The 13220-nt window shown below is 38.5% G+C and overlaps 1 protein-coding gene across 1 annotated transcript in view; it reads right to left on the bottom strand.

The window, feature by feature from the left end:
- gpr39 (G protein-coupled receptor 39) overlaps positions 1-13220 on the bottom strand; it is a 36733-nt gene that overhangs the window by 8578 nt on the left and 14935 nt on the right. The gene's annotated exons all lie outside the window — the stretch shown is intronic.

The raw sequence follows: 13220 nt of genomic DNA, 5'->3' as shown, positions 1-13220 counted from the left end.
GGTTTCATTGTGAAGCAGTTATGGCCAAGAGGCTGCACCCCACACTTGAAATAAGTTCCTTAAATTAATGTACGTTTCTCTTTTTTTTTTTTTTTTACTACACCGCCTAATGAGACTAATGACAATAATAATTATAATAATAATGATAACTAACACATCAAATCATACAAAGCTCCAGGTGAGAGCCGCGTTTCCTTCCTGGACCCCGGAAAAAAGGAAGATACATTTTAAAGAACCATGGAAGCAATTAACGAGCACTTTACAAGAGTGAACGGCATGATCATCTATTTAGTTATAATTCACAGTTTTGAGCTCCCACACTTATTCCACGCCCTGTGCTGAGATAAGTTGTGCTTATAGTCAGATGACTACAACAGTCTCTTAACCTTACTGGTGGGAGTCATGGGAGTTTTGTGAAAGTCTTTAATAAACTATTTAAAAATGATCTTGTTACTATAGAATCAATTTGGAGTTCCCCTTGAATCAGGTTGTGCAGACACACATTCAAAGTGAAGAGGCTGAACACTAAAAACACCTCAACGATTCCCAACAGGTAAATCTCGCCAAAGTCATGGGTCCTAACCTAACTTATAACACTTGTGCCCTGTAATGGAATGAATATTCAGCAGCACAAGCAGAGACTCTAAAATGATCACTTTAAAAAAACTTGCAGCTGATTTGACTCCTTCACTTGACTCTTCTGGATAATGGGCTGTCAGCTCCAGAAATACCACACACCTGCACTGCTATAGGCTGCTATAAACCTGCACATGAATGTTCAGCTGGGCTTTTTGTGATTGCAAAAATTCCTTCATAACTCAGGGAGGAACTTTTCAAATAGAGGGCATCACCACATCATTGATGCCCTTCATTTCCATGATTGGAAACGGCTCCGTAGATTCAAATTGAATAATCAAGAGAAGTGAAATATTTCCTCCAGTATTTATGGATGCCGCCTGACTGAAGAATGAATCTCCTCTGTAGCCAAAAGTGATTGCATTTTGATAATTGTATAGATCTGACATGTGCTTTAAATCAAAATGCAAAGTGTTAAAGAAGAGTGTGTGTGATGAAATCCTTCAGATTTGCATGATGAGGGGAAAGTTAAGGGAAGAGCTGCATGATTATGAAACAAGACCATACTACAGTAGCGCAGAGCGGACAAACCAAAATATGACGTTTGTGTTTTTCGTATCCACCATAGTTTCTCCCTCGCAGTTGGAAAGGGAAACAATCTGCAACTACACCACTAGATGTCACTAAAGCTTACACACTGGTCCTTTAATATGAGACTGACAAGTCTGAAAAGTTATCAGACAAGTTAATGATACAACTGAATACATCAATAAATAACCTCCATAGGCTTCCTCCAGCTGAGCACCAGCCTTTTCAGCTAACTAGCTAAACAGTAACAACATCTAAAACTATTTTAGCCAGCAAGCTACATTGGCTAGCCATGTTTCTATCTTCAAATCTAAACTGAAGATATTATTAATTTTTATAAAACCCACTGATCCAGTTCCAATAAAACTTAAGGGATGATGCATTTTGGTTGTTAGTTCTGGCATTTAAAAACTTCATAGGGCAATAAAATGTCACTTAGAGGGTTGTTGCAGCTTGTTATTGATTACTGAAACTATCTAAACTACACCAGCAAGTGCATGCAGTGTTAATCATCCATGTAGCCTACTATACCGCTGTACAATCCTTTTGAGCATTAGTTTTAGCTGCTGTAACAGACAGTGTTTCTATCTTCAGGTGCCTCTTTTGTCGAAGAAAACATGGAAATAAGTCTTTATTCTGTTATCCTACAATAAAAATAAAAATAACCCTTGAATAACCTGGACATTTAGAGAGTAGTTTTTCAGATGCTGAGCAGAGATTGCATAAATACTGACCACATACTTGTGATGAACCTGAGCCACTTCATCATGAACCCTGCAGCATTAAAGGGAGGAATAAAACTGGGAGAAATGTGTCAATACAAGGCCTACTGGTAAATTAGAATGGTTTCTGCTGTCCTGCTTTGTCAAGAAAACTTTGGGAAAAAGATTTTTTAAGAGTAGCAACCCTGAAAGTGGTTATAGTTAGCTCACTTTGTTCAATCAATGAATTAGTGAAAGATTGTGTGACTTAACTGGAACACTGATAGCTGGCAAACTAATGCAAACAGACTCGCACTGTTCAATCCATCACGCTTTACGAGGTTTTTGCCACTCGTTCACGCACATGCACACTGGCAGCGAGCAATTGGCACAGGAGGAGGTGGGGATCGAACTTCAAACCCTGTGATCACTGGACAACTGGCTCTACATCCTGAGCCACAGCTGCCCTGCCATTATCGTAGCATTAGGAAATTTGGAAAAGTGATGAACATAATGGTGTGTGCCAAGACTAGAAAACTAAGAAGTTGGAAGATAAAATGAGCCAATGAGAGATTAAAAATGAGAGAAATAATTTAATTATTTCTAATTTATTTATTTTATCAACTGATTACGTGGGTAAAGGGAGAGACTGAGATTTGACACTCCATTTTAATGACTTATTAATGCATTCAGTTGTGTTTTTGACTTGTCTAATAGCCTTTTACAACATTTGTCAGTTTTAGTGCTCATACTATAATAAACTGTACTAGTGAAGGAAATGAAAATAAGAGAAAATCCATGCTGCCATGCAGAACACTGACATGAGTAAGTAATCGAGCCGCTGCCTTATTGATCTGGTTAGATTTTCTCGTCAGACATTGGATGGAGTTGTTCCGAAAGTCTGTCCCGTGGATAATAAGCAACCTGTGATGAAGGCAGACATTATCAAAGCCTGTGACAGCGAGTACAAATATCCCTTGAACCCACACACACTGTCAGAAGAGAGAAGACAGAAGCACCGTGGATGATTTACGCCCACAGAGAGTATAAAGGAGCTTTTTGTAGATTGGAAATTTGGCATATCAATTGCATAATAATGAGTTTTAGGGTTGCCAGATGGGTGGATTTAACTCACTCCCATAGTGCCAGGTAGACATCAATCACAGAAAAACTTCCTAAATTTCAAATAGTCAAACATTGTTTGATAATTCTTTTAATTTTCAGGCATTAATTGTGTTGTCCCTCATGGCAAACACCCATCTGATACCTAGTAGGTTGAATTAAACCACAAAGAGTGATTGCAAATTGTTGTCAATTAAGGTTTCTTCCTGCTCTTTAAAAACTGTATTGAATTTATTATCTTACCCACAAAAGCCTTTTAGACTGAGGGAAATCTAAAGTCATTTATGAGTCTGTCAGGATCAAATAGAGTGATTCCCTCTCCCATTGCAAATGGAGAAAGAAGAGACTGTTTGTGATGTTGGGCTGAAATCCAGGAAGAGTGTGAATGAATTAATTTGACGGCTAACAGAAGATCCTCAGTTGTTAAAGCACTTGAGTAAGTCACAGAGGAATATTATTCATAATGGGTTTATTTTAGAAGATATTTTTTTTCACTGCCTGCTGATGGATAATCCTGCTCCTGAGAGTTATCTTTGTTATCTTGGAAACTTAAATTAAAATATTGCTGTTGAATATGCACAGATGTTCTTTAGCAGAGAGTGGTGGTGTATTTCTGATGCAGATTTTCTTTACAGTGTGTTTCCATTCACCTGTTTTTATCCTGGATGGAAAAATATGAAAAAAAAGCTTGAATATTGCAAAAAGTGTTGTCTTTTGTTGTTGTTTTGATTTGAGAATTTGAGACCAGGTTTGATTCCAACCTGTGGTCCTTTTCTGCATGCCGTCCCATCTCTCTCTTCCCCTTTTCTTTTCTATCAAGCTGTTGCAGTCAAAAAAAGGCTTAAAAAGTCTTTAAAAAGTTTACTTTTTCATCCAACCAGAACAGCGGGATGTATTTATCACAATCCCTGTAACCTTGCACATCCAAAACAAAAACAATATTGCTGCACACTGATCTGATGTTTTCATCTGCTGCCTGAGGAGGATGTAACCTTCCTCAAATACATGAAACAAACAAAATCACTATATTTCTATCATGTTTTCAACACTGTTTTCCATCGTTAGAGGTTTGACTGGCACTCTTAATGATGTCATTTTGCTGCCCTCTCTTCCTCGGCAATGGTTTAATGGCACCTGACTGCAGAATTCGTACCACCAACTGTTTATCTTGAAGTTCTTCACTTCTAATATTCACATTCTTGTGGATGGAAGCAGATTAGTTTGCATTTTCTTTTTGCAGTTTTTCTGTGAATTTGCACTACATTGGGATGGGTCAGTTTAGGATTAGTCTTTTAGGAAGAGTGTACAATAATTACAAGAGTAAAGGGGAAAAACTTTAATGAACAGGTTGCCTATCTTCACAAAAATAATGGCCAAGCAAGAGTGTCTTAGATATGTAAAAGTATTGCCAACAGTTCCACAATATTGTGGGTTTCTTTGATTTGAAAGCCTTTAAAGCATTGGTCATCAGTGTTGGGCTAGTTACTCCAAATGTAAATTATTACTCATTAACCTTTTAAAAGTTATATTACTTTACTTATTACTCCCTGTCAACAGCAAGTAGTCACACAGAATTGATAATTGTGCCCCATCTCCCCAAAATTAAAACTCACAGCGATTAAAATCCAGTTTTGTTGGTTAAAATCAAAGTAATGGAAATATTTCCACCTTTTCAACCAATTCCATTTTCCGAGCTAGTTTTCTCCATGATTGTGCCAAAATGTGTGCTGGAGGAGTACATGAATATTAACATGATGAACATATTTAAAATAGCTTTCGTTTGACTTTCAGACCGTGCAGGTTAGACATCTTTATCATATCATTAATGGTGTTAGGAAGAGTGGGTTATTATGTCCTGTCATGTTTCAGTTGTTGGGGCAGCTAAATGCTTGTAAAACATCTGGTGGTGGTGGTTTCATAAACTCATAAATAATCTTTTTATGTATGCAGATGATGTGGCTATATTTCCTGCCTGCGGAGCTGCTGTACAACATCTGTTGAGTGTAAGCTCCCAATATGGTGCCGAAGCAGTGCAATGATCTGTATTTCCAGAGCTCTTAAGCAGAGGTGCTCTTGAAGTGAGCAGTGAGGTCAAATATCTTATCAGCGATGTTGTAAATGATATGGTAATAGTGCTTGCACTTTGTACTTGTACCCTCACAAGTGCTAAAGGTCTATCTGTTCCCTGTCTGCTCCTGTGTTCTGTTATGTGATCCATCAGCAAGGACTTATGGTCGCTTACAGTGATGCCATGAGGATATTGTGTGTGCCAAGATTTTATATTACCGCTGGTCACAAGTTCTTCAGCATAAATGTACCCACCCACATGGCAGGCAGTGATAAGTAATCTGATGTATAGATGGATGTGCACAGTAAATGGGGAATAGAGACAGGCAAAGGAAAAAGGAGAGAGAGCTGGATTTGCAGTGAGTTCTGAGATCAGTGAGGCTGAGCTGTCAAGGTGAGTTCCTCACAGAACGTGAAGCAAATTTCTAAACGATATAAAGTAAATGTAAATATGAAAGTGGGCATCATTGTTCTTTACTTGCAAAACGTCCGGTACACAAAGGTCCAATAAGCACAGGCCAACAAATCGACAATACAAAATGAACACACAGAATGAAAGATGAAATAATGAATAAACAGAGAGACAAAACGTAACGTCATTCGACCATTACCGCCTGGTCCCGCTACTGTATGTGTGTGTGTCCACTCCCGCTTGCTCGCACAAACATAAAGACCATTCACACCTGCACAGTAGACAGCTGCATCAATAGACTCCCATATATTTTCTATATATGCCCCCCTTTGAAAGCCAAACATTTTGACTTGGTGCAACAACGCAGCACTTCTGGGTAAAACTACTGGAGGCTGAGACAAATCCAAGACACTAGCAATAGTGTTGTCGGACTCAAGACCAGCAGGAATCACTTCAGCTCTGAATAACATTTAACTGAATTTGATTACTTCTATTGAATTCAATTAAAAGGGTGCAGCACAAAGTGTACTCATAACACCACATCTCCATTCAGCACACCTCACACAGTCTGCATCAATCACACTAATGCTGGAGAGGATTCCGGACCGAGGCAGATGTTGGTTTTACTCTGATTAAATTAAGGTATCATAACAATACTTCATTTATGGGGTGAACAAAGAGCAGGCTGAACAAAATGTCTCAATTTTCTCTTTCGTTTCATCAATCTACTGTGAAAAACAACTTGGCAGCACAAGTTGACTTTATGGAGGAATCAGTGACTCTCTGTTCATTACTCCAGTTCAGACCGCTGTTACTTTCTGGTGCTTTTTTTAGAAACAATTGGTCTGGGAACACAGCTGTCTTTTATTGGGTATTACATCTATAGGGAAGGATAAAGAAAAAGTAAAGCAAGGAGAAAAGTAGACTGGAGCACCTCCTCAACTCAACTTTATTATTAATTCATTCTATGCACTAAAAGTCAGAATATAGCTGACATCTTTGATTAAATTCTTTATTTCTCTTGTTAAATCCCAGAATGTTAATCTGTGTGCTTTGTTTTAATCTAAGGGGGTGATTTAGTGATTTAGTATTACACTTCCATGAAAAGATACATACAATATTTAGCTGAACTGACTTAAAAAACCTAATAAGTTTTTCTGAAACCTTTTTTAAACAGAATTATAATTCCCCACTTTTGTTCTGAATGCCATGTGCATATTCTGAAAGTCTTAGACATTCATTTCAAGTTTATTCAATAAAATCCAGATCAGGTTCAAGACACTTTTATTTACACTTATATGTATACACATATATATGTATCTGGATCTTGAACACTTACTTACAGCATATACTGAACACTAAGGTTGTCATGATAGTAGAATTGAAAGAAAAAAACCTACACACACAGTGCTGGTACAGAGAAACACATTTGTAATAAAGTAAATGGTAATAAACATCATTACTATTCAATCATCTGTCAGGATCACTCAGCAGTTTCAGGACCAGTTGATTTTCTTTCCCAGTGTTTCGTCTGTGCAGTTTCTTTTTGTATAGTTTCAGTGCTGTACTGTGTGTACAGTATTGTATTGTCTTAAACATGGTGGTATTGAAACAAATATCAGTAATCTTGACAACCTACCTGAAGTTGTTTGATAATTACCCAGAACACCAAAAGGAAAAAAAAACACACTAAAAACCTATTAATCTAAATGTATTTTGTGTCTTTTATAAAGTCCTGTTTCATTGATAAGCTAAACAATGACAGCCTTGACTTTTCCAAAATGCACATATTTTGTCTCCTAAAGTGAGCGCACAGTTTTACTGATGACATTGTAATTTCTAAAACTCTCATCTCATTAAAATGGCTGCTTTACCTGTTCAAGAAATAACAACATAATGCAGAAATAGAAGTACAAACGGTCAGGAACGTTCATTTATGCACAAATTTGCTCTTCTCGCAGTGAACTGGGTCACAATGGTGAGTGGGTCCCCAGTAAAAAGTTTGGGAAACACTGGGAGCAAATGTGATGAAACATTTCTGTTAGGGTTTATTCTCTCGCTCACTGCCCCCCAATCACACAGGACATTCGGTGGTTGAACTGAACTTTTTGTTGCTTTAATGAAACTGCGAATGTATCCACTCACCGTCTGATTTTCACTTAGTCACTACTACATGCATCTTGGGTGGATTAGATAGCGATCTGATCTTGGGAAAGCTAAGTGTACTTGAAATTTTCCCTCACTTCACACTAAAGTGACTAAACACTTCCACCATATGACTCCTGACTGTCTCAGTAAGAAAAAGGTTATTAAATATTTGTTTGCATTAGCTCTAGAACTGCTGACACTAAGAATGTAGTTTACATTTGGCATCAACAGTCTGATCTGAGTAAATGTGGTCAGTTTTTTCCACTGACAATAATTAACATGCTTAACAGTACAAGGACAACCACAAGTACTTATCATACCCCAGTCTGTTTAATGATGGAGCGCATTAGAGGTTTATAAGGGTTGGGTTTGTTCATGCACAAGTGCAGCCGGCCATCTGTTATCTCTGTGCAGTAATAACGTAATGGCGCCTTTTAACCTTCTTTTTAAAAAGGACTAATTTTTCTTCTCACAGTTTTTTAGTGTTATCAAAGATAGAAGAAATCCAACCAATAGCTTTGAGCTGTTAATTTCATCCAGCCACATCCTATTCACAGCTTCAGTTTTGTGACTGAACACAAATTATCACATTTATTCCTAAATTATGATGGTGTTGGACAATATTCAGAAACCTGCTGTGACCACAGCATAACCAATCTCATGACCAAAGAGTAAGGAGTTTCAGTCGTGACATTTCTGTGGTGCAAATGTAAAATGGCTTTTAGTAAAGAGGAAAGTTCTGTCTTTGAACCAGAGACTGTCAGGATGTCACACAACAGGAAACTAACCAACTCTGTAATCATGACTGAAGCTCATTACTACTGTGACTTAGTGTTCACAGAATTAGAAGGATTTGGGAAGGAATCAAATAGATATCTGCACAAGTTTCCCAAAACATACACTACGTTGTACCTTCCGGATATGATGACAGACCGCTGATAGAAGATTAGGATACTGGCAGTGAAAGCAAGTAGTAAGTGAAAGTTTGATCCACATGATTAAGAACAGCAGTCTCAGATAAATTGAGGTTTTCAAAAAGTTATTTCAAATCCAGTTCTGCCAGTAAAAGGATATTGTTTTTATATGTCTGATAAAGACCGAAATGATCAGGCTTATTAGAAAGAGACAATATCAACTCACTAACACTTACCAATTACCATGCTGACAGAGTTCAGAGATGGGTGTGTGGGCTGCTTTCATTTTGTAAAGTTCACGCTGACAAAATCTGTCCACAGACAGTACTCATGGGTTGGTCCAAATGCACCTTCAAAAGCTACTGTAAGAACTGAAGAGATTTACAGGAGTTTTCATGAGTCAGAACAGGTTGTTGGGCCTTGAGGCCTTGGTCTCTAGTGTGTAGATTAAAAGAATCTGAAGTCAGGGGTGCACGGACTACACCCACCTTCAAATTCAGCCTACATTTTGATCTCAGCTGTGATGTTTCGTGACTGCATCTTGCACGGTAGTGACGCTATCATGTTGACAAAATCTGTCCACAGACATATAAACACCTGGCAAAAGTACCCATAAAAGCTTCTGTGGTAGTTCCAGCGACAGTATGTGCCTCCTGGATCACATTTAGCCATGATGACACACACACACACACACACACACACACACACACACACACACACACACACACACACACACACACACACACACACACACACACACACACACACACAGTGACAATACTAGCCAACGCTGTCACGGCTGGTAAAAAGACCTGGGTATGTCAATGACAGTAACTGTAAAACTGTTGAAATAGCAGAGACTCCAGAAAGTTACTGCTCCCAGCCAACAAATAGTCCGGCTCGTAAACCAGTGAATTGTCATTTTTTCACTGAAGTAATCTTTCTTGTCTCGTCTCTCTGCAGCTTTGCAACTATGAGCAACACCTTGTAAAGTCTTGTTAACTTGTGTTATTATTTCAAGATAAGGTGAGATAAGATCACTGAAGTTTCTGTTGTGTATTAAAAGTCATACTCTGTGAATCATTAATCAAATTCAGTGCCAAGAATTAGGTTGTGTGCATATTTATGGGGTACCAGCACTTTAATTCATCATGTTGCTGCAACACAAAAACATTACAACAAAAGGGATAAAAAAAAAAAAAAAAACCTTTAGCAACAATGGCATGTTACTGTGACTCATCATTCATCCTACAGGGCACATCCTCTGCTTTTTAATTGCTTTTAAGAGAGAATGTGATAAAACATGCCAGTTTGCTTTGATTGAGGCAAAGCTCCTTGAAGCGCTGCATCCCATTGGACATTAAAAAGCTCCTCCAACCCCACCTGCTCGCTCCTGTGCCTGCAGCCTCACCCTCAGCCACATCCAACATGACAAAGGCCCCTCATTAGGGAAGAAAGCAATCTTCCAACTTCAGTAGTGCTGTGATAGAAGTCTTCAGTTCCAGACTAGATCCAAACACTGCAGGCTGCCTCTCTTCAGGATTTTTTATTGTTGTTTCTGCAATGACCAGCATTTGCTTGGCCCAAGTAAATGCTTGTTTTTCTAAAAAACATTGGGGTATCAGTATTGAATTTTACTCCTTTTAATGTGCCATACATTACTTTTCTACCCAAGACAATAATTTAGACTCTATTCTAATCTCTTAGGGGATCCCCAAAGGCATTACTAATCATCCTCTGACTTTTCTACTAACTCCACTGTTAGGGTGACATTTTTTTAATGTCTTCAATGAAGTGTCTCTGCAACTATTGTCCCGAAATACAGTCTCAATTTAATACTGATGCCTCTATATCAGTGGCTCCCAAACTTTTTCTATCATTGAGTAAACTGACGACCTCATGCATTGAATATAATAAAAATCCATAAAAAATGCCAGTTAGTCAAACTACTGAGACTGTTACCCAAATAGCGATGCAGTAGTTGCACAAAGTTTGTGTAAAACGTGTAATTTGCATGAATTTTGAGCAGATTATTTACTGAATATTGCATTAGAGATGGGTTTTCTTGATAATTTCTGTTTTTGTGACACAATAATATAAAAACACATACAAACGATCATACATCCCTAACTTACTTTAGACAAATCCAGTGTTCTTTTCTCCCTGAGGCTTGGCCATTGCTCTAGGTTTAGTGGAGAGCGAAGGGTCAGTGAAAATAGCTTGTGTTTAGAGATATATGCCTACTGTGTATATTCTTTTAGTTTTCTTTCACCCTTTAAAAAAGTGATTTATATAGAGCTTATATCTGATCTTAAGATATTCCTCAAATATGGTGTTATTTTCCTAATCCTGATCTTGGATCTACTCGCTCACCTTGCTCTGGTCTCAGTCATTACTTTTTTGCAGTTTTAATTTTACCAGATAAAAGATATGTTTATTTTTCTGCATTATGGTTAATATTTAATAGAGACACAACTGAATAGTATTCTTATACCAATGAGCATAAATCTTACATCCTGATATATTTATTTAGTGATCACTGATTTTAATCTAATTTATGTGAACTGAGCTGTTACTGGGATGTTATGAATGAATCATAAAATGCTTCAATATATCAGGAAATACTAATCACAGTACTTACAAGAAAGTATGAGCCTGATGAGTCTCCCACAGTGTGAGTTATATGCTGCAACTGAGTGCAGACACACCAGTAAGTCACCGATCTAATCTCTCTTCAAGGTTCCTGCATGCTGTGTTGAGGCTGGGAGCATTACTGCAGTCTCTTCTCCAAATGTCTGGGATTTTGGGATATATGAATAAAATATGTCTCGACAACTTAAAACATAACCTAATATCTGCTCTTAAAAACGATGGTTTTAATGAGGGATAACGGATAAAAAGGTCGCTCGTAATGAGAAACCCTTTGAGAATTAGTACCTGCCCTTGCAGCTCCCATCAGTTCTTGTGAGCATTTTAGTGGCTTTCGGATAACTGCTCACTCCCAACTCAAATATTACCGCTTGGGCAATGGCCTTTTGCTTAAAAATATGACGCTAGAATTCCCTTAGCATCATTTGGGGACATGCAGGGCTCAGCCTTGAGCTTAAACAAACACAGGAATTTCACCAAGGAGATCACAGTTGCTGTCCCGTTTGAAACCAAAAGTCAAGGTTAACTTCTTTTAAGTTATGTATACGTTGAATTACATAAAAAGGTACCAAGTAGCTTTTGTGCCTAAATCTAACCAAAGCCCAACCATTTAACACCATGATCACACAAGCATTATTTTGATACTTTAACTGGACACTGCATATTTATTATTGCTAACATAACCACCAGACCTTGCACATACAGAAATAATGCTAAGGGAAACCTACAGAGTCATGTCTTGAAGCGTAGAGCCACTGAACAACCCGCAGTTTTAACGAGTTGGGAGTGAGAACGTGTTGCTCTTACATACAGGAGCATTCAGTAGCACCATTTCCCTCAGGAGATGACCGAGACCAAAACAGAGGGGACAAATGGGACAAGCTAGTTGCTGACAAAACAACCAATATTAAGTCCACAGTGGCAAATAAAAAACAATTAATATTGTTTTAAAGGAACCAGTCTGCAAGAGTAAAATAATAACACATAAAAATGTGTCAATCTGTCATTTTTGTCACTTTGAAAAACCAATACTAACTTTTTAAAATGTCAAATACTTCATGTTGAGCCAAAATGTTGAAAACTATGTGACACTTGGGAGAAAAGTATCACAATAAGAACTGAAACTGATCACTTCCAATCATCCAAATCCCAGGAGTCAGTGCCAAGTGCTGGCACGCTACAGCATCTCAGTGTGCGTGGTACTGTACAGTATGCTGCTGTAAAACAGATAAGTAAACACGCCCACGCAGTATAGCCTGTGATTTCCCCTCAGAGCGCTGACACAACGCGAAGCTACACAGTCGCCCTCTCAGCCATATGCAGGATTGTCTCCCAGGCGGCTCGATGAGTGCCGGCTGTCACTTGCAGGAAGGTTTGCCTTTAGCTATACTGGCTGCCAAGGGGCCACAGGGCACTGGAGCTTATTACTAAACTATGTAGCTGTCACTCAGGGCCGAGTAGATGCCGGGAGACGAGGGAGGGTTAGGGAGGAGGAATGGAGAGTCGCATTCATCGACCTGCCCAAAGAGGCTCAACAAATCCTCCTCGAGGTTTATTTTATATTTGATAGTAAAAGGGTCTGAAAGAGGCCACCCAAGCAGCATAAACAGGCCGATGGGGAGTCAGGATGTGGAGTCAAGCACAATAAATAAGCTCCATCGATCCGAAGGGGAGAGGTTCGTGGGTGGCAATTGGGCTGTCACTGCAGTTCATGAGCTATGGCCTGGTTCTGGCAGGCTGGTGGAAAGTGGTTGATGGGAACAGGTGAGACAATGCAAGGCCAAGAAAGTTATGAATCCTCTTACAGGAATAATTCTCTTAATGTTAGATGGCATCAATTTATTATGTTTGATTTCAAGAGAAAATGATTGTGATGTGTCCTTTTTGCTTGTGCATTTTCACCAACCCTGCATGCTCTTCTAGTTTGGTTAGCGTTTTCCTGAGATATCTGGAATTATTTTAGGCGTCTCTAAAATAATTTGTTGACATTGGTATCCGTGCCTTTTTTACTGATGTTTGTCCCTGCAAGGCTGGAAAGCAATA

The sequence above is a fragment of the Dicentrarchus labrax genome, unplaced genomic scaffold (genome assembly GCF_905237075.1).
Source record: "Dicentrarchus labrax unplaced genomic scaffold, dlabrax2021, whole genome shotgun sequence".
Classification (NCBI taxonomy): Eukaryota; Metazoa; Chordata; class Actinopteri; family Moronidae; genus Dicentrarchus; species Dicentrarchus labrax.
This window is presented reverse-complemented; position numbering and strand designations above follow the sequence as displayed.